Source organism: Suncus etruscus, chromosome 11, assembly GCF_024139225.1.
Source record: "Suncus etruscus isolate mSunEtr1 chromosome 11, mSunEtr1.pri.cur, whole genome shotgun sequence".
In the NCBI taxonomy this organism is placed as follows: domain Eukaryota; kingdom Metazoa; phylum Chordata; class Mammalia; order Eulipotyphla; family Soricidae; genus Suncus; species Suncus etruscus.
In genome coordinates this window covers 89259420-89282770 of record NC_064858.1, presented here as the reverse complement: position 1 = coordinate 89282770, position 23351 = coordinate 89259420, and the positions used below count along the sequence as shown (strand labels likewise).

General features: G+C 34.1%; 1 protein-coding gene across 1 annotated transcript in view; it reads right to left on the bottom strand.

Moving 5' to 3' along the window:
- SLC16A7 (solute carrier family 16 member 7) overlaps nucleotides 1–23130 on the bottom strand; it is an 86770-nt gene extending 63640 nt beyond the window's left edge. The window contains exon 1 of the mRNA XM_049783746.1: nucleotides 22959–23130. The gene's annotated coding sequence lies outside the window, so the exon portion shown is untranslated. The remainder of the gene's footprint in view (nucleotides 1–22958) is intronic.
- Nucleotides 23131–23351: the final 221 nt, after the last annotated feature.

Genomic DNA, 23351 nt, shown 5'->3' with positions numbered 1-23351 from the left:
CCGATCTGCAATTTTTCATCATTGTCTATCACAGTTTTCTATATAACAGTTTTCTTCCATGAACTCTGCATAGGAAAAATCTCTTTATAATATTCCTCATGTGCTATTCAATGTTTAAATGTCCCACTGATATCCCACAGTCTTGAAATAAAGGCATAAAAATACTATTACCTTAAAAATTCCAAGCTTATTTATTTTTACCATTCCATAATCTTAAAATCACATGAACTCTTCATTGGAAATATGTTTATGCCATAAACTGTACAAAGGCTATTTACTAAAATGATAAAAGAATTGAGATATTTTCTACTAAATGATATATTTGTTAAAATTTTAGTAAATTCTCCTCTGTATCATTTTATATTTAAATTTAATTTGTTACAAAACAAAGTATAATAATGTAGTAATATAATAATATAATATAATATAGTAATATAATATGACCCAGCAATTCCTCTTTTGGGTATCTGTTCCTAGCATAGAAAAATATTCATCCAAAAGGATGTTGTACACCTCTGTTCATTGCAGCACTCAATACAATAGCTAGGACTTGGAATCAACTTAGACATCCAACAACAGAGAAGTGGTTCATGAAGATATGGAATATAAAATGGAATACTGCATATCTGTAAAGAATAATAAAATTATGAAATTTACCACAACATGGATGGGACTGGAAGTTATTATGTTAAATAAAGTAAGCCAGCAGAAGAAGGATAAGTACAGATATCATGTATATGTGTATATGTATATGTGGCATTTATAATAACTGCATGAGTAATTGCTGTGGTTTAAATAGGAGTTGTCCAAACAACTTGGCCATAGAGAAGAAAAGAAACTGAGTGGAGGAGGAGAAACCCAAAAGTGAAAAGATGGGGGTAAGGGACCAAGTAGTCTAGGTGCATTGCTAGAGAAAAATGAGAACAACAAAATTTCCAAACCAACATCAACCAAAATAGAAAGAAGAGACCCAAATTCTAACAATCTAAACTTTAAATAGGGATGTTACATTGGCAGGCTGGTGGAGGTGGGGGTAGTAAATGGTGGTGGTTTGTATGTACTCTGGGAACATGGTGGAGGGAGGTCTATACTAGTAGTGAGATTTGTCCTAATTTATTGTATGTATAAATCCCAACTACAGAGAACTTTGCAATTCTTAATAGTTTCAATACAATTTAAGTGCAATTTAAAATGCAAAAAATAAATAGAAATGTTGGCTTTGTCCTGAAGAATTTGACAGAATTATTTGTAATTGTTATCAAATTTAAGTGCTGAAAGTTTTCTCCAAAACTTTTTTTACCTAAATTTATGTTTTATGTTACCAAATTTAGACTAAAAATTCACATATAAATAAAAATGGAAAAACTGTCATATTTTAAAATAAATTACTTAATTAGATCACTGTGAGAAAAACAGTTAAAGTACTTTATGGATGGATTTTATCATAAAATGTACACTACCATTCATCAGTGCAAATTTACAACTTCAATGCTCCCAGTTTCCCTCCATCCATATTCCCTGCCCTGTCTCCTGCCTGCTTCTATGGCAGAAATCTTACCCTTTTGTTCTCTTTCTTTCTCCCTTTATTTCTTTCGCTTCTTTTGATATAGACACTGTGGTTGACAATATTGTTAATATATATAACTTTATGTCCTTTTAAGCCCAGATCTTGTCCAGGGTGATTATTTTCAACTATAATTATCCTAGTGATCCCTTTTCTGACCAAACTGAACTTCCCCACTATTTGTGGTAAGTTACTTTGTGATAAGTTTATCTTTGCTTCTACTAGCTTCACCACTGGTATTACATCTATGAAGATGATATTAGCTGGCACACATCTTTATTGTCCTGGAATATTATATATTACTACCATACTATCATATATAAATTGTTATAAATGAGTGTGATTATTTTATGTCTATACTTCTGACTCATTTTGTTCGGCATACTACTATTTGTATCTGTATAAGCAAATTTCCTGACTTCATTCTTCTTAACAGCTGCATAGTATTCTATTGTGAGATATAGCATGATTACTTTATCCACTCATCTATTCCCAGGCACTTGGGTTATTTCCAGATTCTGGCTATTGTAAGTAGTGTTGCAATAAATATAGTAAGTCACAGAGCTTTTCTGCAATGTGTTTTGGGGTCCCAAGGTTATATTCCTCTGAGCAGTATTGCTGGGCCATATGGTAGCACAATATCTAGTTTTATAAGAAATATTCATTCTCACTCCACTCATACTAGCATTTCTTGTTCTTGAACTTTGATTTGTGCCAGTCTCAATGGTATGTAATGATATCTGTTTTTATTTGCCTTACCCTGATTACAGAACCACTTTTATTTGACTTTTGTACACAGTTTTAAAGATAGTTCTGGGTTCACTTTGTTGCATGTAGCTAACCAGTTTTTCCAACATTACTTGGAGAGGCTTTCCTAGTTTCACTTCATGTTTTTTGCCTCTATAGAAAATTGATTGTTCAAATACCTGAGAATCAGTATCAGGATATGTAAGTATTAAGTATATTTCATTGATCTGAGGGTCTGTCTTTATTCCAATACCATGTTTTTAATGGCTACCACTCTAATCAAGTATTGTTCACTAGTGAGTTATTTAATTTTCAGGTGTTAAAAGTTTTTTTTTTATTTATTTCTACTTGAAATACACTTCTATTTCCATTGCATCATAGTCTGAGAAGATAGCTGATACAATGTATATCGTCTTAATATTATGGAGGTATATTTTGTGGCCCAGCATGAAATATATCTTGGAGAATGTCTCATATGTCATGGTGAAGAATATATATATATATATATGAATATTTGGAGGAATAAAAATGCCTATATAAATCTATTGACCCATTAGCTTCTATTTGCTCCTTACAAGGCTACTAGTATATCCTTGTTGAGTTTCAGCCTAGTAGCTCAATCTTGAGTTGACAGAAGAAGGATAAATACAGAATGATATCACTAATATGTGGAACTTAAAATAACTACATTAAGAAATGTAATGGTTTAAATTGGGGTTATCAAGAAGGTCCCAGAGTACAGTGAGGGGAAAGAAAGAAATGAGTAGAGGAGGAGAAATACAAATATGGAAGGTGGAAACAAGGACCAAGATGTCTCAGTTGCAATGCTGATGTTAATAAAGGATAGAACTAAATATTCAAGTCAGAGTAAACAACAATTAAATCAGGAAACCCAAACTTTAACAACCAAAGCTTAAAATGGGCCTGCAATGCTAACAGGATCAGGGGAATAGGGTGCACTTTGGGAATATTGATGGAGGAAGGTATGTAAACAATGGTGGCCCTAAAATTATTGGCCCTAAAAAATTGTATGTCTGAAATCCAACTATGAAGAACTTTTAAACTACAATGTTTTCAATGAAAAATGATCCAGCTATACCACTCCTAGGGATATACCCTAGGAACACAAAAATACAATACAAAAATCCTTTCATCACACCTATATTCATTATGGCTCTATTTACAATAGCCAGACTCTGGAAACAACCAAGATGCCCTTCAACAAATGAATATCTAAAGAAACTGTGGTACATATACACAATAAATATTATGCAGCCATCAGGAGAGATGAAGTCATGAAATTTTCCTATACATGATGTACATGGAATCTATTATGCCAAGTGAAAATAAGTCAGAGGGAGAGAGATAGACACAGAATAATATCACTCATCTATGGGTTTTAGGAAAAATAAAAGACATTTTTGCAATAAGCCACAGAGACAAAGAGAGGAGGGCTGGAAGGTCCAGCACATGACATTAAGCTCACCACAAAGAGTGGTGAGTGCAGTTAGAGAAATAACTACACTGAGAACTACCTTAACAATGTGAATGAATGAGGGAATTGTCTCGAGTACAGGCAGGGATGGGGTGGGGAGGAGGGAGATTTGGAACATTGGTGGTGAGAATGTTGCACTGGTGGAGGGAGTGTTCACTACATGACTGAAACCTAACTACAATATATTTGTAATCAAGGTGTTTAAAGAAAGATATTAATAAAAATTTAAAAATGAAATAAATATGATAGTCTACCTAGCCCATGAGGTTAGCTAGGTAGATATAGGACAAAAATTAGGAAGTAGACAAAGAAAACATTTAGTCTATTTGGTCATAGTCAAGAGGTTCTTCTGAGAGTTTACAGTTACACTGACATGGGTAAGGTGAACATCAAATGTTGAAGGGATTCACTTGCCATATGGTGTTGGATTGAAATTGATGTAAAAAGGTGACCCCTAGAAAAGGTACCAATTAGTATGTCCTAGATATAAAATACATAATGCAAATCTTATATAATTGGAAACACATTATTTACCTTAAAATTAAAACTTTAAATAAAAAGGAACAAAAAATTACTATATTATAATTACATGAAATATTTAGTTTCCACTTAAAATAGCACAAGGGATAGAGAAAACAGAAAAAGTTTTTGACATTGGAAACAGTTCAAAAATGTAGAAAAGGCAACCACAATATATAGAAAAGCCATGAAAAAAAATTGTTACTGGAACAAAGAGAAAGCAGTCATATTTGAGTGTTATTATTGAAGATAATTTTGTGAATACTTCGGTAGTTAATTTTAAGAACAAATTTTAAAAAGAGATTAAGAATAGAATAAATATTAGACATGAGGGTAAATTGAAAAAAATTATCATGATAAGTCAGTAATTGAAGATTACTTGGTTAATTGGCAATTAGTTCTTAATAACCAAACTTTACAAATATCCCCTGGTTTTGTTAAAAAGCATATGGATAAAAAAGTGTACATACCATCATATATGTAAGAATCTCCACCTGCAGTACTACTTGTTTTAAGAAAGCTCTCCTATAACTATATCCTGAAATTATCTCCTTTTATATTTTTATGAGGTAAACATGAAAAGTAGCAATAAAATATGTAATAAACATAACTCATAATAAACAGGACTCTTACAGCAAAATAAATTACACCGTTTCTTTCAGGGACATTTAGTCAATTATTTATGATAAGAGAGTTTCTTAATAGAAACCCAGAAGACAAGTAAAAAAATTAGCTAACTTTACAGAAAACTCCCTAAAGCTGTATACAATAAAAATATATAGATAAATAGTTTATGGACCAGAAAAAAATATAGGGGTTAAGGCATATGCCTTAAATGCAGCCAACCAAAGTTTTATTGCTGGTATCACATAGTCCCTAAAACATTGCTGGTATGTTTTTGGAAGCCCCCAGTAGGACTTAAGCAACAGATTCTTACACTGAACTTCCAACCCAGTTGGCCATGATATGCTGCAAGGGCCCCTGAGTCTCCTAAGCACTTCTTGAGGGTGCTGCTCATGAAACAAAAGAAATAATTTAAATTTGCACATATCCCCACTTCCCCACATACCTCAGTGCCAAGAGAGAATTCTCAGTGAATTAATTTTATAGAGGTAAAAGTAAGAGTATGAGTAAAAATATTTGCTCCAAATCCATATGGAACTGTGAAAGAGACCTATTTTTTTCATAACAGAACACTGCAATGGACCATATTCATTTGGGAATAGTGAGCAGCCTGGGGAAAATCAGAACTCAGAAAGAAATACATCAAAGAACCATCAATCCTATTTAACACATCATGGACTACGTTTGAAAAATCAGCTCATAGGCTGTCATAGATACCATATTTCTAATTGACACCAAGACACCCATAGGCATCCATTGGCATCTTGCATATGTAAACAAATACCTTACTACCAACACTTCATGTATGTCTACAAGTGTGGCCCTACACTCACAGGCCTGAAAGAAACCACAAATTTTAGCCCTTAGCTTTATCTAAAGGTTAAAAAGGAGACTATAAACAGTTTTCCTGTGTTTTAAGGTTTGTTTATTTATTTTTTGCTGTTGTTTTAATCTGTACCAAACTTAGCAGTACTTAGGGTTTACTCCTGGATTTTTGCTCAAGGATCACTCCTATCAATGTTCAGGGAACCATATGAAGTGCCAAGAATTGAAGCATGTTCTTATGCAAGGCAAATGCCCTACTCACTGTATAATCACTGTGGGCATTTATTCAAAATCATGAAAAAAGACATATGATTTTTAAAATTCTGCTACATGGGAGATCAAAAAGTTTGGAACAGCAGATTTATTATTTAAATTAAAGATCTTAAAAAGTCTCAGAATTTACAGTAAGACCATAGAATACATTAATCTGATATGGATCAGGATGTCTAGTGGAGGGAAGTCTCTGCAAATTCAAAAAGTAAAAATTGACATTATTAGATGAATATTGAACTTTTGGTGGTTGGTGTGATAAAGTGATATTTTATACATAAAAATAAATATTACTACTGGGGCTGGAGAGATAACACATAGCTTAAGGCACATGTCTTGCAAGACACTAATCCACATTTGAACAATGGTTCCCCCAAGACTCATCAGGTACAGACCAGAAGGCACAGTAATTCCTACCACCAATGGGTTAGAATAAATTGCAAAGCAGCAGGTCCACCAGATCTCCTGATTAAAACGTGGAGTCCTTCAAAATTAATAGACTGTAAATCATGTAATTTCAATTAATAATGTAAAGTCATTAGTGCAAGTAGTATGAAACATGAAAAAAACTGGAAATAACACCATAAATGGAACACAAAATCATTTTAGTTTCCTAAAGTAATGGCCCCTGTGATTATTAAATAAAGTTTTCAAACTATATATTTAAGGAAACTTTAATAGTAAAATACAAAGACAAAATACATAAACAAGAAAATGAAAAAGTAAACAAAATGAGTTTCACAAGGAGATAAACATTATTTAAATAATGAACCAAATAGAAAATCTAAAACAAAAAAAATGAATACAATAAAAATAAAACAAAGATCATCAAGATTCTATGGCAGACTATGCAGTTAGGAAAATGCAAATGTTAGAAAAATAGTATAGAGTTGTTAGAAAAAATGAAGTCATGAAATTTGCTTATACCTGGATGGATATAGTGAGTATTTTGCTGAGAAAAATGAGTCACAGGAAAGAGGATAGATATTGAATAATCTCACTCATTTGTGAAATATAAGAAAACTAAAAGATAGTAAGGCATTAATATTCAGAGACCATAGAAATGAGAGCCAGGAGAACCAGTCCATGGTAGGAAGTTTGCCAAGAAGAATGGTGAGATCACTTTGGAAGGAGAAGGGTACACTATGACAATGATCACACTGGAAAAGAACTGAGTGCTGAAATGTAAAGAGTGACATGTATGGTACTCCTTCACTAACCACTGTACGAACCAAAGCTTCTAAAAGTAAGTGATAAAGGAGACGGAGAAACATATATTCAAAGAGAGAGAGAGGAAGGGAGAGAGAAAAAAGTAAAACATCTGACAGTGAGGCAGGTGGGGGTGGATGGGAGTGGGTGGGTGAAAGGGAAAATTGCATTGGCCAAGGGTGGTGTACATTCTATAATAGAATTGTTCAATCATGAACAATTTTGTAACTATGATGCTTAAATAAGGTAATATAAAAGACATTTGAAGATATAAGAATGACTTTCTCTGTCCAGACTTTAAATCATGGCTAATAATTATGAGAATTTTAATTAATCAAGAAGATATAAAAATTATAGTCAGCAAATACAATATAAAAATAAAAGAGAAGAGAAGAAAATAGATGATTTTAATACAAAATAATCAATCCTTGCTAGATTAATAAGATTTTAAAAGTTAATAAATACTGATCTGAAAAATACTTTCTAAATGATACAAACAGACAAGCAGAAAATTCTACCCACAGAACCAGAATACATATTTTTACATTTATCTAAGTGGTCTGGGATTATTCTTTAGGAAACAGTATATGTGAGGTTACAAAACATATCTCATCACATTTAAAAGGACTTAAAACATAGCGAGAAAGTATGACTTAGAAACACAAATGAAATTAAAATGTAAATGAATGACAACAGAAAAATTGGATATCCAAAGTTGTGGGGAAAAAAAGCAATCAATGAATCAAAAAAGAAATCTAATTTTAAGTTAAATGGGTAGGAAAGATAGTATAGCACCACGCAGGGTGTTAGTCTTGCACCACATAAGATCCCTCAAACATAGTCAGGAGTGATTCTTGAGCATAGAGCCAGCAGAAAGTTTTGAGCATTGCCATGTATGTCCCAAAAATAAAAAAAATTAAGTTAAAAATAGCTTAAAATTAAAAATGCAAAAATTGGATATAGTACCAAAAGCAATCCTAGAAGAAAATTTATAACTCTAAATACCTGCATTGAAAGTGGTAAAGGAAAATGTTCAAATAAAGGTTCAAATAAAAACTTAAAATTTGGAACAGAGATATAGCAAATCGGGTAGGGTGACCTGTATTCAACCAACATAAGTAGATCTCTGGCATCCCTGATCAAGCCAGGAGTGATTCCTAAATGCAGAGCCAAGAGAAACCTCTGTACACTGCAGGATGTGGCCCAAAAACAAAAATAGAAACAAACAAAAAATAATGAGACAAAGAATACAAACTGTTCTTCATGAGACAAATAAAATAAAAAATTAATAAATTCAGAGTTAGAAGAAAATATTGAAATAATAGCATAAACACTTGAAAATATAAAAAATAACAGAAATAAGAAAAGTTTCTTAACAATAAAATCAAAAAATCTTTGGATAGACCATAAAATAAAAATATAGAGAAAACACAAATTAAATCAGAAGTGGAAAATATATATTGGTAACACAGCAGCAAAAACACCACAGATTAATATTCTGTAAAAAATAATAGCCTGCTATAAAAATATTGTACCAAAATAATTGAATAACCTAATAGAAAACGACCAATTCCTAGCTATATCAAGATTGAAACCACAAGAAATAGAAAATATGAACAGTTATAGATAATTGAAAGAGTTAGCAAAAATAGCAGGAAATAACTAGATTGTTTCAGTGCAGAATTCTAAAACTGAAAGAATGTATTTCTATGCTTCTCAAAAATTTTCAAAATTTTTAAGAAGAGAAAACACAAGCACTTTGACAAACTGACGAATATGCTGATACCAAAACCAAGATAAGAATTCTAAGAGAAAATAATGCATGCAACATTATATTTGAGACTTTATTATTTCAGCAATATAGTCATATTCCAAGAAATTCTTGGAAATATGAGCAGGAATCATAAATATCCGAACTATTTGCTGCAGGTCTAAGCAATGAAGTCATACAATTTGTTTTGTTTTGTTTTGTTTGTTTGCTTTTGGGACACACCCTGTGATGCTCAGGGGGTTGCTCCTGGCTCTGAGCTCAGACACCATTCCTGACTTGGGGGACCATATGGGATGCAGGGGGATAGAACCATGGTCTTTCCTATGTCAGCAACATGCAAAGCAAATGCCCTAATGCTGCGCCACACTACAATTTGTTAATTATTGACCAGCTTATCTAAAATTAGACTTAATGGACATTTAGATTCAACTATCATTTGATCTAATGTACAATTCCTCTAGTAAATATGAGATAGCCTGAGAAACTAGCAAAACAAAGCAATGAGTAACATTGGGACATTTGACTAGAGGTCATTCTTTCAAAGTCTTACTTCTGATGTTTCATAATGAATAAAAATAAAATGTATCAATTTATGGTATGTACAAAATTTTATCATTATAAATGTATTTTTTCAAAAACTGTTTTGATCAAGATCAATTACAAAATAGGTCAAAAATTACTCCTTTCTCTATATTCATCTTGTTAAATAAATTTCTTCACTCTTACTGTAATTTTGGCCAAGTAATTTGCAACATGTATTAGTAAATATAGGCTTCCATAACAAAATGTAAGCAACAGGAATACATTTTCTCATGCTTTTTGATGTCTCCTCATTGAATTACAGATAGTCACTTTCTCACCAATCATATCCTCCCATGTTTGTGCCTATTGTCAAATTCCAGTTTCGTGGCCCTATCTCCAATTATCATTATCTTGATAACTTAGACTTATAAAATCTGAACTTGTGGCTGACAGAAACAGTCTGTCATTTATACAGTATCCAATATAACAATAGCAGATCCTTCCAAATCATTTTTTATTTTGGCAGTTATCTGTCTCTTGTACTTTCTGGCACTTTCGTTAGTCCCTCTGTTCTTAAAGAACCAAAATATGCCTTTGTACATAGTGAGACATATGTCTATCCCTTTGTGGTTCTTACTGGCTTTCACAAGCTCAGAAAGAAATAAGTAAAATGAACTGAGAGTTAAAGAAACAGCCCTATCATTCACTAAAACAACTTAACCACTGTGGTTTTCATCTGAATTAACCTTTCAAATGCTAATATGAGTTTACATTTAACCTATATTCATGCATCTAAAACTGTAATAAGAATAATCAGTAAACCACTAAAGTTGTGCCAAAAAAAACTTTCTTGCAGTCTGTTATTTAATTTACAAATATTTGTGAAATAAATCCAACAGAAAAAAATTCAATATCTACTTATTATTAGGTATAATGATGGAAGAAAAGAAAGCAATTATTTCAGAGATAACAACAAATAAAGTTAAATTAAAAAACCCATTGCAAGCCATAATAGCTACACTTATAAGAATTGCCAAAGCCAGAAAATGAGTTTATGTAATACTTTTTAGTCACCTACTAATGATATATAAATATTGTGCATCTCGATGCATAGGAAAAAACATTATTTAATATATTCAGTGTATGCTTTAGTGGGTAAGTTTATATCATTTATACCTATATTTTCTTATTAAAATTTGAGAAAACCAATATAATAGTTATAAGAGTAATTTAATAAGATGAAATCTGAATCAGCAATATAATGTATATGTATTAATGCACATTTGCATTAACTATATGTGCTAATAATTGAACTATGATTTGATAAAGTCTTTTTTAAAAATCATATAAGGTGAAGATTTTGCAAAGATACCTGTAAAAAATGCTGGTATTCTTAGATAAATTGATATTTTTGTTCTGACAAAATGAAGTCTCTGAAAAATCAAATAATGTTGAATAGTAATTATAGTGTAGTTAACTTGAATAGTAACTTGAAAGAATTGACATACGGAATTCAACACAGAGATATCTCTTTGGCTTTGTAAACTATTTCCAATATTCTGTTCAGTGTTATGGGCAAGATGTTCTTATTATGGCATTTTCTTCATTATTGGAAATGTCCTCCTAGGTTATAAAAGGTAATTTTTTTTTACCATTTCTGTACTTTAATGTATACTAAAGAGAGTAACATATTAATTAAATTTTGACATTTTCTATATCTTTCTCAATAAAAATTTCAGAATTTTCAGTAGACAAAGGTAACCTATTTATATTATAAGAAAAATATTTTCTTATACTACTATCAGGCTGTATTTTATTTCACATTATGAATTTTTCTGATTTTGTATCCATTTTACCATAAAAGTCACATAGTTTTCTTAAATTAATCCAGTACTAATCTCAAGAAACTCCTGAATGTATCTGTCAGCAATTATTAGAATGAATAACTTGGCATCATATATGCCAAGTCTCATTCTTTTAGATAAATACCCTTCTCCATCCATATATTAAATTCTAAAAATTATAAGGAGTAATTTATGTGAGAAAAATGTTGCATAGTAATTCTAGGGTACCTATTAAATTTCTCAAAATTTTAGATTGTAATAAGAGGCTTCTAAATAATTATGTTGTAAAATATAAATGGAAGCTTCCTGATAAAAATAGATCAGAATCCATGGCTTTATTAAAACTTTGGTCCAAACAGTATTTTACAAAATTATATTTAAATTATTTCCATTTTACTATATAGTTATAGTATATTCTTTCACCATGCTGGGACATTTCCTTTCATCTAGATAAGAAAATAAGTGAAGCTCTTTAGTGTTTATATTTTCAGCTTTACAAAGCCTACACTTAGACGACAAAACCAATCTTTTATTTGAATAGATAATTCAGAACTCTCAACCACTTAAAATCACTTAATTACAATTCAATTTAAATAAAAAAATTACTAGATAATTTAAATTTTATAGATCTAAATTTTGATGCAACATTTTTGTTGCGAACATCTGTTATAATAAGGCAATGTAAAAAGAGAAAAAAATAAACAAAATAAAAATAACTATGTATAATGAGAAATTCATTGACTGGGAAAACACAATGTAATGAAACAATTTGTCTAGTTAAATTTTGATAAATTTGGAAAGAGCAAATTAAATAAGTTTATATTCTTAATGTTGGGAGTCAAAGTACTCTATGCAGATGGGAAACAAATCTACATATTTCAAACCAAGAACAGGCATGAGTCTCTTGAATAAAAGAAGAATTAAAAATAGGTTTCCAACACCATTTAAAATAATAATAATACTATGTGGTTGTATCTAATGAGAGATAGGACAACTGAGCAACCCTCACTATGTGACTCAAGTGGTAGAGCACAAGTCTCTATTTTCAATAATTTCACTGAATTTTTCCCAAGTACTGCTGGGAGTGGCTCCAACATTAATAATTAAAAGACAAATAAAACCATCCCATGACTTAATGATTGAATCCCTATAATTTCTAATATGAACATAAAGCATCAGAAATTCTCCCATATTTCAAACAGGTTGAAGCTGTATATTATCTTTTCGTTTGTTTGTTTGTTTGTTTGGTTGGTTTTTGGGCCACTCCTGGTGATGGTCAGGGGTTACTCCTGGCTATGCGCTTAGAAATCGCTCCTGGCTTGGGGGATCATATGAAACGTCAGGGGATCGGACCACAGTCCGTGGGCAAAGCAGATGCCTTACCACGTGTGCCACCACTCAGGCCCCAAAGCTGTGTATTATCTTAAAATTTCCTTTATATGTGCATTTTTATTCTAGAAGACATGTAAATTAATCTTTATATCAGATTCTATATGACTTAAAATTTGAAAAAGATCTAAATATATGTATAATTATGTGTATATAATCCATCTTGGTAGATTATTTTCACGATTCAAAATTTGTTTGGCTAATGTGTTTCAAAACAACTTAACAACCCTCAAAAAAATCACTTTTACAAGTGAATAAACAGAAAGGGATGGCAAGTACAGCAGAGGCTACTATTGGAAAATTGAATGAGTTAACTCATTCAAACACAAAATGTAGCAAAAAATAATTTAGTAAAATAAAAATGTATAAAGTTTAATAACTTAAAACTTTGTTAATTATATATGCATATATACTCGGCATAAATGAGAATAATAAGGCCATTCATTATTTTAGAGAACAGAGAAATGAGAAGGGACTAGTCGGGGGAAGAAAATGTGTGCATTTCTGAATCATTAGTAAAGAGATGATTAGATTTTTTTCTTTTTTTAATTTTTGGGCCACATCTGGTGACACTCAAGGGTTACTCCTGGCTCTGAAGTCAGAAATTGCCACTGGCTTGGGAGACCATCTGGGATGCTGGGGGATTGAACCACAGTCCGTCCTAGGTTAGCTTGTGCAAGGCAAACTCTCTACCGCTTGCACCACATCTCCGGCCCTGGATTTAATTTTAAAGCACTAATTATATTAAAGAAGGACATACTGTATGCTGTTCACAAGTTTAAGCACTGGCTATAGGTAAAAACCAAATTTAACAAACTATAATGTCTTCCCTTGCACAATTTACATGCTAATAGGAAAAAAAGAAGAGTAGAAAAACTTAAGTGATATGGAAAGTATTTTCCATAACTACCAGAAAGTAAGATGAAACCCATAATGTAGATAGGGAAATCAGGATGAAGAATGATACCATTTGAAACTTGCTAGCCAGGAAAAAGTGACCTTGAAAAGGGAGGTTTTACATAAATAACTGGAAAGGCAATTATGCACAAGCTAAGGTTATCTGAAGGAGATGCTCTGGTAGATAAAACAACACATAGGAAGGCCCAGAGGCAGAGTGTACATGTCAAATGCAAACTGAAATAAACATTGGGGAATATGATAAACAATAAGAAAGTTGTACAATGAATAGTTATAATGCTAATTTTTTCAACTGAAAGACTTTTAATGTGAGAGAAAAATGTAGATCTGCTATATAATGGAATCAGGTCTCCAAAACCTTTCTAAGCAGCATATAATACTGTAAAAATAAACACAGCAAAGAAAATGCAGGCAGACCAAAAGAGTCAAAAGATTAATAAAAAGAAATTTTAGAAAATTCAGTCAATAATTTTTTGTCAGGAAAAAGAAAAAAGAAAAACAATTTCATTCACAACTTTGATTTCCCATACTTTTCCATTGATTAAAAATTAAAGTTATTTTGGAGATTAGCCCCTTGTCTAATGGGTATTGGGTGAATAGTTTCTACCACTCAGTGGGGGGCTCTTGTATCCTGGGCGCTATTTCTTTTGAGGTGCAGAAGCTTCTCAGTTTAATATATTCCCATCTGTTAATCTCTGCTTTCACTTGCTTGGAGAGTGCAGTTTCCTCTTTAAAGATCTCCAAAATATACAAGGCACTGACAGAAATTTACAAGGAAAAAACATCTAATCCCATCAAAAAATGTCTAAGAAATGGAAAGACACTTTGACAAAAAAGAAATACAAATGGCCAAAAGACACATGAAAAAATGCTCCACATCATTAATCATCAGGGAGATGCAAATCAAAACAACTATGAGATACCACCTCACACTCCAGAGATTGGCACACATCACAAAGAATAAGAACAAGCAGCATAATTTTCAGTAACTAAGTGAACTTAAATAGACCTAAGCAATATAATATATGCATAAAGTATTATATACTTCATTATAATAGTATATAAATATATTATAATAATGCAGAAATTGTAGCCATGTGGAAACTGAATCTGGAAAATATTACTACATAATAATACTGCAAGTAAAATATATTAAAATCAAATATGGGGCAAATCAAATATGGAGATAGTACAGCAGGTAAAGTGCTTTCCTTGTATAGAACTGACCTACACTAAGTCCCCTTCACATCATATGGTCCCCAATCCCTGATAGAAGTGAAGTCTGGACACAGAACCAGCAGTCCAAAATATGGCCAGGCCTGATCTCAAACACAGAAATTAATAAATTAACTTAAAATAAATTAAATAGTATGGTTATTTCATTTTTGTTTTTAAGTAAAGCAAAATAGCTTTATTTGGAAAACAAAGTTTGAGGGTAGAGAATGAAAGAAAGAAAGATACACGCTCAAGAGTGAACAAAACTGCTTCACAGCATAATTTCCCTTTAAAAGCACCATTAAAATTGCTTCATCTTCCATTAATTTTACTTGTCATTTGAAAGTAGAGACTTTGATTCTCATCCCAGCATTCCCAAGTGTTGTTATTTTCCTCTCTGAACCCAGTTCCTCATAAATAAAATAAGTACTTCAAGATTCTGTTTCATATTCAAAAGCAATATCATATCCAAAGTTTATTTCAAGAGTACAACAAACTTAAAACTGAAAATGTCGTACATTATACTAAAATATATCAAGGCTAAAGAAATTGTATAGCAGGTAGTACAGCTGCCTTGTACTCAGTAGACCCAGGTTTGATCCTATATAATCTCCTGATCCTGCTAGTAGTAATCCCTGAGCCAGGAGTAGGCCCATGGCACTGCTAGAATACCAAAATAGAATTAGAACACAATAAATATATTGTTTAGTGTATGAGTCTTTTATCACTTGATATTAAATACAACCAAAGCACACTTTCTTGGAAGTATATATTCACTGAATAAAGAAAGTAGTAGCTAGACTATTACGAAAGAAAAAAATTACATAAATTTTACTTAATTGGCATCTTGAGTGGCTTAAATATTATATATTTTATCATGGTTACTTACTACCCATACATTTTTGAAAATCACTAATAACACAGTTTATAGAGCATAATCCCTTGATATTATGTTCTTTAAAGAATACTAAATCACTTGCTAAAATATATTCTTGAGTGCAGAATTCTAAAATCAGCTTTAAACATTGTCAAATTTAGCGATTATGACCTTTGCCTAAAGTTTTCACATATAGTATCATTTGAATACCTGTGTAGTTGTTTCATATCATACTTTTGAAGAAAAAAATGCCCACAATAAAAAATATATTTGCATTTCTTTCAATGTACATAAAAGCACTTATATAACATAATTTAAAATGATGAATGAATATTACTTTTGATATTGGCAATACATAAGATAAATGAAGTAGTAGTGATTAAAAGCATAATGCTATTTTCAAATTTTTAGTATAAGCAAACTTACAGATATTTCTTAGTGAACAAGAGAGATAATATAGTTGGTCAGGTGCTCACTTGAAAATAACCAGCCCAGGAGGACTTCGGGGAAAACTCCTATCTCTGTCTGCCTGAAACTGTGCTTCTGAACTTCCGAAGGTTTCCTCAGGGGCCTAGGGAGCGCACCCCCAAAAACACTGCATTCTGAAGCTGGTGAGTGCCTGCATTGTGGGGCCGCGGAATCGCTTTGCCCTGCCCTGCCTTTGTTCACTCTGAGGACTTCAGGGAAAACTCCTATCTCTGTCTGCCTGAAACTGTGCTTCTGAACTTCCGAAGGTTTCCTCAGGGGCCTAGGGAGCGCACCCCCAAAAACACTGCATTCTGAAGCTGGTGAGTGCCTGCATTGTGGGGCCGCGGAATCGCTTTGCCCTGCCCTGCCTTTGTTTACTCTGAGGACTTCGGGGAAAACTCCTATCTCTGTCTGCCTGAAACTGTGCTTCTGAACTTCCGAAGGTTTCCTCAGGGGCCTAGGGAGTGCACCCCTAAAAACTGCATTTTGAAGCTGGTGAGCAGCTGCATTCTGGGGCTGCGGGATCGCTCTACCTTGCCCTGCCTTTGTTCACTCTGAGGACTTGCAACTAGAGGCAACAGAAGCGCTCAGCCGCTTCGCTTCCCTTTGCAGCCGCGAACTCTTCCTAATCAATGAACCCCACCACAACACGCAGGAAAAACCACACTACAAGCGTGACAATGGGGAAAACTCGCAGGCAAACACCATCCATAGAGAATGAAGACGAAAGCTCGGTTGATCTAATAAATTACAACCACCTGATTAACCTTTCAGATAAGGAGTTTAGAGTAGAAATATGGAATATGTTTGTAGACCTCAAAAAGAGCATAGATCGATCTGAAGAGAACACAAAAACAGAAATCAGAAAACTCCAAACTGAAATAACAGATCTGAAAAATACGGTTGCTCAACTGAAAACCACAATGGATAGCCTCGCCAACAGGGTATCAGCAGCTGAGGAGAGAATCGGAGTACTGGAAGATGAGATGCAGAAAAGCTCAACACAACAGAAGAAATTGGAAAAGAACATTAAGACAAACGAACAGGCAATGGAAAATGTACTCAAGGCATGCGAAGAGATGAAAATAGAAGTCTTTGATAAACTCAACAGAAACAACATAAGAATCATTGGAGTCCCAGAAACCCAGGAAGGAGATCTCCAAGAAGAATCAACTGTCAAAGACATCATCAAAGAGATACTCCCAGAGTTAAAGCCTACATGCAATCAAATACTGCATGCCCGAAGAATACCAGCTAAAAGAGACCCAAAGAAAAACACACCAAGACACATCCTCGTTACAATGACAAATCCCATAGATAGGGATAGAATACTGAAAGCAGCAAGATCAAAAAGGGAAATTACATTCAAAGGAGCATCCCTAAGACTTACAGCAGACATGTCACAAGAAACTCTCAAGGCCAGAAGACAGTGGTTGGATATTGTGACAAGATTGAATGAAATGAATGCCTCCCCAAGAATACTGCACCCAGCCCGACTCACATTCAGGTTTGGAGGAAGAATACACAGCTTCACGGATAAACAACAGCTCAGAAACTTCACAGAAGATAAACCAGCCTTAAAGGAAAAACTGACAGGTCTACTCTAAGACAAGAGAGACCAACAAACACAGCAAACTTATCTACAAAGATGACATTAAATCCTATGACAATCATCTCCCTCAATGTCAATGGACTAAATTCACCAATTAAAAGACACAGAGTGGCAAAATGGGTCAAAAAGATGAATCCAACCTTCTGCTGCCTACAAGAAACACATCTGAATAGTCAGAACAAACATAAACTCAAAATCAAAGGTTGGAAGAAAATTATCCAAGCAAACAACACCCTGAAAAAAGCTGGGGTGGCCATATTAATATCAGATGACACCAACTTTATACTCAGAAAAGTGGTAAGGGACAAAGATGGACACTATGTACTAATCAAGGGATATGTGCAACAGGAAGAAATCAGACTATTAAACATATATGCACCCAATGAGAGACCAGCAAATTATCTAATACAATTACTGACAAATCTGAAAGAAGAAATCAATAATAACACAATCATTGTGGGAGACTTCAACACAGCCCTATCAACACTTGATAGGTCAACCAGACTGAAACCCAACAAAAACATACTAGCCCTGAAAAGTGTTATGGAAGAAAGAGGACTAGTAGATATATACAGGACACTCCATCCCAAAAAACCTGGATACACATTCTTTTCCAATGTACATGGGTCATTCTCCAGAATAGACTACATGCTGACACATAAAACATACCTCCATAAAATCAAGAGGATAGAAATCTTGCAGGCTACCTTTGCTGACCACAAGGCTCTGAAATTAGATGTGAACTACAAAGCCACACAGAAGAAAAACTTTAACAATTGGAAATTAAACACCCTGCTACTGAACAACCAGTGGGTCCGAGATGAAATCAAAAAGGAAATCAAAACTTTCCTGGAAACAAATGATAATGAAGACACAAACTGCCAGAATCTATGGGACACAGCAAAAGCAGTCCTGAGAGGAAAATTTATAGCTCTACAAGCACACATCAGGAAGGAAGAAGGAGCATACCTGAATAACTTAATGGCGCAGCTTAAACAATTAGAAAATGACCAACAGAATGAACCAAAAATAGGGAGACAGAAGGAAATAATAAAGCTGAAAGCGGAACTCAATGAAGTGGAAAACCAAAAAGCAATCCGAAAGATCAACGAAAGCAGAAGCTGGTTCTTTGAAAAAATAAACAAGATTGATAGACCATTGGCAAAACTCACAAAGAAAGAGAGAGAGAGAAATCTGATAACCCGTATCAGAAATGAAAAGGGGGAGATCACAACAGAAATTGCAGAGATCCAAAGGATAATCAGAGGCTACTTTGAGAAACTTTATGCTACAAAACATGAGAACCTAGAAGAAATGGAAAAATTCTTGGACACTTATAACCTTCCACATTTAAGTAAGGAGGATGTAGCATATCTAAACACCCCCATCACTACTGAGGAAATTGAAACTGTAATCAAACATCTACCAAAAAAGAAAAGCCCAGGCCCAGATGGTTTTCCTAATGAATTTTTTCAAATCTTTCAAGAGGAGCTACTACCAATCCTAGCCAGACTCTTCCATGAAATTGAAAAAAAGGGAACTCTCCCAAACAGCTTTTATGAAGCCAACATTACCTTGATACCAAAACCAGACAGAGATGCTGCCAAAAAAGAAAATTACAGACCAATATCCCTGATGAATGCTGATGCAAAGATCTTCAACAAAATCCTGGCAAATAGGATCCAATGCATCATCAAGAAGATCATACACTACGACCAAGTAGGCTTCATCCCAGGAATGCAAGGATGGTTTAACATCCGTAAATCTATTAACATCATACACAACATCAACAACAAGAAAAATAAAAATCACATGATCATATCAATAGATGCAGAGAAAGCATTTGATAAGGTCCAACACCCATTCTTGATCAAAACTCTCAGCAAGATGGGAATGGAAGGAACCTTTCTCAATCTAGTTGAAGCCATCTACCACAAGCCAATGGCAAATATTATCCTCAATGGAGAAAAACTAAAAGCCTTTCCTCTAAATTCGGGTACAAGACAAGGCTGTCCTCTCTCACCACTCCTCTTCAATATAGTACTGGAAGTTCTTGCTATAGCGATCAGGCAAGAAAAAGATATCAAGGGAATCCAGATAGGAAAGGAAGAAGTCAAACTCTCATTGTTTGCAGATGATATGATACTCTACTTAGAAAACCCTAAAGACTCCACCAAAAAGCTTCTAGAAATAATAGATTCATATAGCAAGGTGGCAGGCTACAAAATCAACCTACAGAAATCAATGGCCTTTTTATACACCAATAATAATAGGGAGGAGATGGAAGTCAGGAAAGCAATCCCATTCACAATAGTGCCACACAAACTCAAATATCTTGGAGTCAACTTGACCAAAGACGTGAAGGACCTATACAAAGAAAACTATAAAGCCCTGCTCCAAGAAATAAGAGAGGACACACGGAAATGGAAACACTTACCCTGCTCATGGCTTGGCAGGATTAACATCATTAAAATGGCAATACTCCCCAAAGCATTATACAGATTTAATGCGATCCCCTTAAAAATACCCATGACATTCTTCAAAGAAGTGGATCAAACACTTATGAAGTTCATCTGGAACAATAAACATCCTCGAATAGCTAAAGCACTCCTAGGGAAAAGGAAAATGGGAGGCATTACTTTCCCCAACTTTAAACTGTACTACAAAGCAATAGTTATTAAAACAGCATGGTATTGGAATAAAGACAGACCCTCAGATCAGTGGAATAGGCTTGAGTTCTCAGAGAACATTCCCCAGGCATACAATTACCTAATTTTTGACAAAGGAGCAAGAAATCCTAAGTGGAGCAGAGAAAATCTCTTCAACAAGTGGTGCTGGCAGAACTGGTTAGCGACTTGCAAAAAAGCAAACATAGACCCCCAGTTAACATCATGTACGAAGGTAAAATCCAAATGGATTAAAGACCTTGATATCAGACCAGATACCATAAGGTATATAGAACAACATGTCGGTAAAACACTCCATGACATTGAGACTAAAGGTATCTTCAAGGAGGAAACTGCACTTTCCAAACAAGTGGAAGCAGAGATTAACAGATGGGAATACATTAAACTGAAAAGCTTCTGCACCTCAAAAGAAATAGTGCCCAGGATACAAGAGTCACCCACTGAGTGGGAGAAACTATTCACCCAACATCCTTCAGATAAGGGGCTAATATCCAAAATATACATGGCACTGACAGAACTTTACAAAAAAAAAACATCTAATCCCATCAAAAAATGGGGAGAAGAAATGAACAGACACTTTGATAAAAAAGAAATACAAATGGCCAAAAGACACATGAAAAAATGCTCCTCGTCACTAATCATCAGAGAGATGCAAATCAAAACAACGATGAGATACCACCTCACACCACAGAGATTGGCGCACATCACAAAGAATGAGAACAATCAGTGCTGGCGGGGATGTGGAGAGAAAGGAACTCTTATCCACTGCTGGTGGGAATGCCGTCTAGTACAGCCTCTATGGAAAGCGATATGGAGGTTTCTTCAAAAACTGGAAATTGAGCTCCCATTCGACCCAGCTATTCCACTCCTAGGGATATACCCTAGGAGCACAAGAATACAATACAAAAACCCCTTCCTCACACCTATATTTATTGCAGCACTATTCACAATAGCCAGGCTCTGGAAACAACCAAGATGCCCTTCAACAGACGAATGGCTAAAGAAATTGTGGTACATATACACAATGGAATATTATGCAGCCGTCAGGAGAGATGAAGTCATGAAATTTTCCTATACATGGATGTACATGGAATCTATCATGCTCAGTGAAATAAGTCAGAGGGAGAGAGAGAGACGCAGAATAGTCTCACTCATCTATGGGTCTTAAGAAAAATAAAAGTCATTTTTGTAACAATCCTCAGAGACAATTAGAGGAGAGCTGGAACACCAGCTCACTCCATGAAGCTCACCACAAGAGTGATGAGCACAGTTATAGAAATAACTACACTGAGAACTACCATAATCAAGTGAATGAATGAGGGAACTGGAAAGCCTGTCTGGAGTACAGGTGGGGGTGGGGTGGGATGGAGGGAGATTTGGGACTTTGGTGGCGGGAATGTTGCACTGGTGAAGAGGGGTGATTTTTATAGGACTGAAACCTTATCACAATCATTTATGTAATCAAGATATCCAAATAAAGAGAAAAAAAAATAATCTTAGAAAATAACCAGCCCAGGTTTGGTTCCTAGCATTCCATATGATACCCCCACCCTTAGCTCAATAGAAATAATCTATGAGAACCGAGCCAGAAGACCTGAGCACTACTACCCGTGGTAGCCCAAAACAAACAAAAATAATGTTTTTTTCCTTAGGATTGAAAGCTCAATGTGTTGAAGCTCATGCTTTTTATACTAGAGATTTAGGTTAGATCCTTGGCACACACAAACCCCTATGAACCAATCAAAAAGAACCCTAATGGGGCCAGAGAGATAGCATGGAGGTAAGGGCATTTGCCTTGCAAGCAGAAGGATGGTGGTTCGAATCCCGGCATTCTATATGGTCCCCCGAACCTACCAGGAGTGATTTCTGAGCATACAGCCAGGAGTAACCCCTGAGCACTGCCGGGTGTGACCCAAAAACCCTCAAAAAAATAAAATTAAAAATAAAAAAAAGAACCCTAAGCACAGACCAGAGTAAGCATTGAGGTGACTGGATGTGGTCCAAAAACAAATAATTTTTAAAATTAAGTCATTCATAAAAATTTAAAAATAATTTTTCTTACTTAGGATTACTTGGCAAAATATACACTATGTGCTATCCTACTTAAATAGGCATGATTAATACATATTTAAGCCACTAAATATAACAAAACAATTAGTCATATTAATTGAAAGCAATTTTAAAATTCAATTAAAATTTGCTAAAATTAATATAAGCACAGAGCATTACAGCCTTACGTGTTATGATTAATAATTAATATCAGCCAGTATTAAAAAGTTTTCAATTGGTCTTTTCTTAAATTTAAAACATGAACTGAGAAAACCAAATTTTGAACATGATATCAATTGATATTAAAGATGTATAGCTTAACATGGGTAGAATTTGTATAATTTAAAAGTTACCTGAATAAAGGGAGAACTCAAGTTTGCAGCTCTTCGCAGGTCTCAGAGCTGAGAACAAAGGCAAGTGATCATTAACTTTTAGCCGGAAGCAAACTTGCACTCCTATCTCAAGAGAGGCTGTGTTTTGCCCTTACTCTGGCTGTTCTCAAACAGAGGAGAGGTAGCCCTCTCTCTTCTTGAAGAACTTGCTTTGATATGCACAGCAAGCTCAGACTTTCACAGTGTAAAGTTAACTTTGCTGGAATTACATCAGAGGTCAAAGAAGGTGACCAAATATGGCACTTCGAACAGCTAAAGTTTAATCTAATTCTTTTTTTTCCCTATGATAGTTGGTAAAACTGCATTTTTGAATAGGTATAGCTTACCAAGTCATTTAGCATCATGTATAGAAAA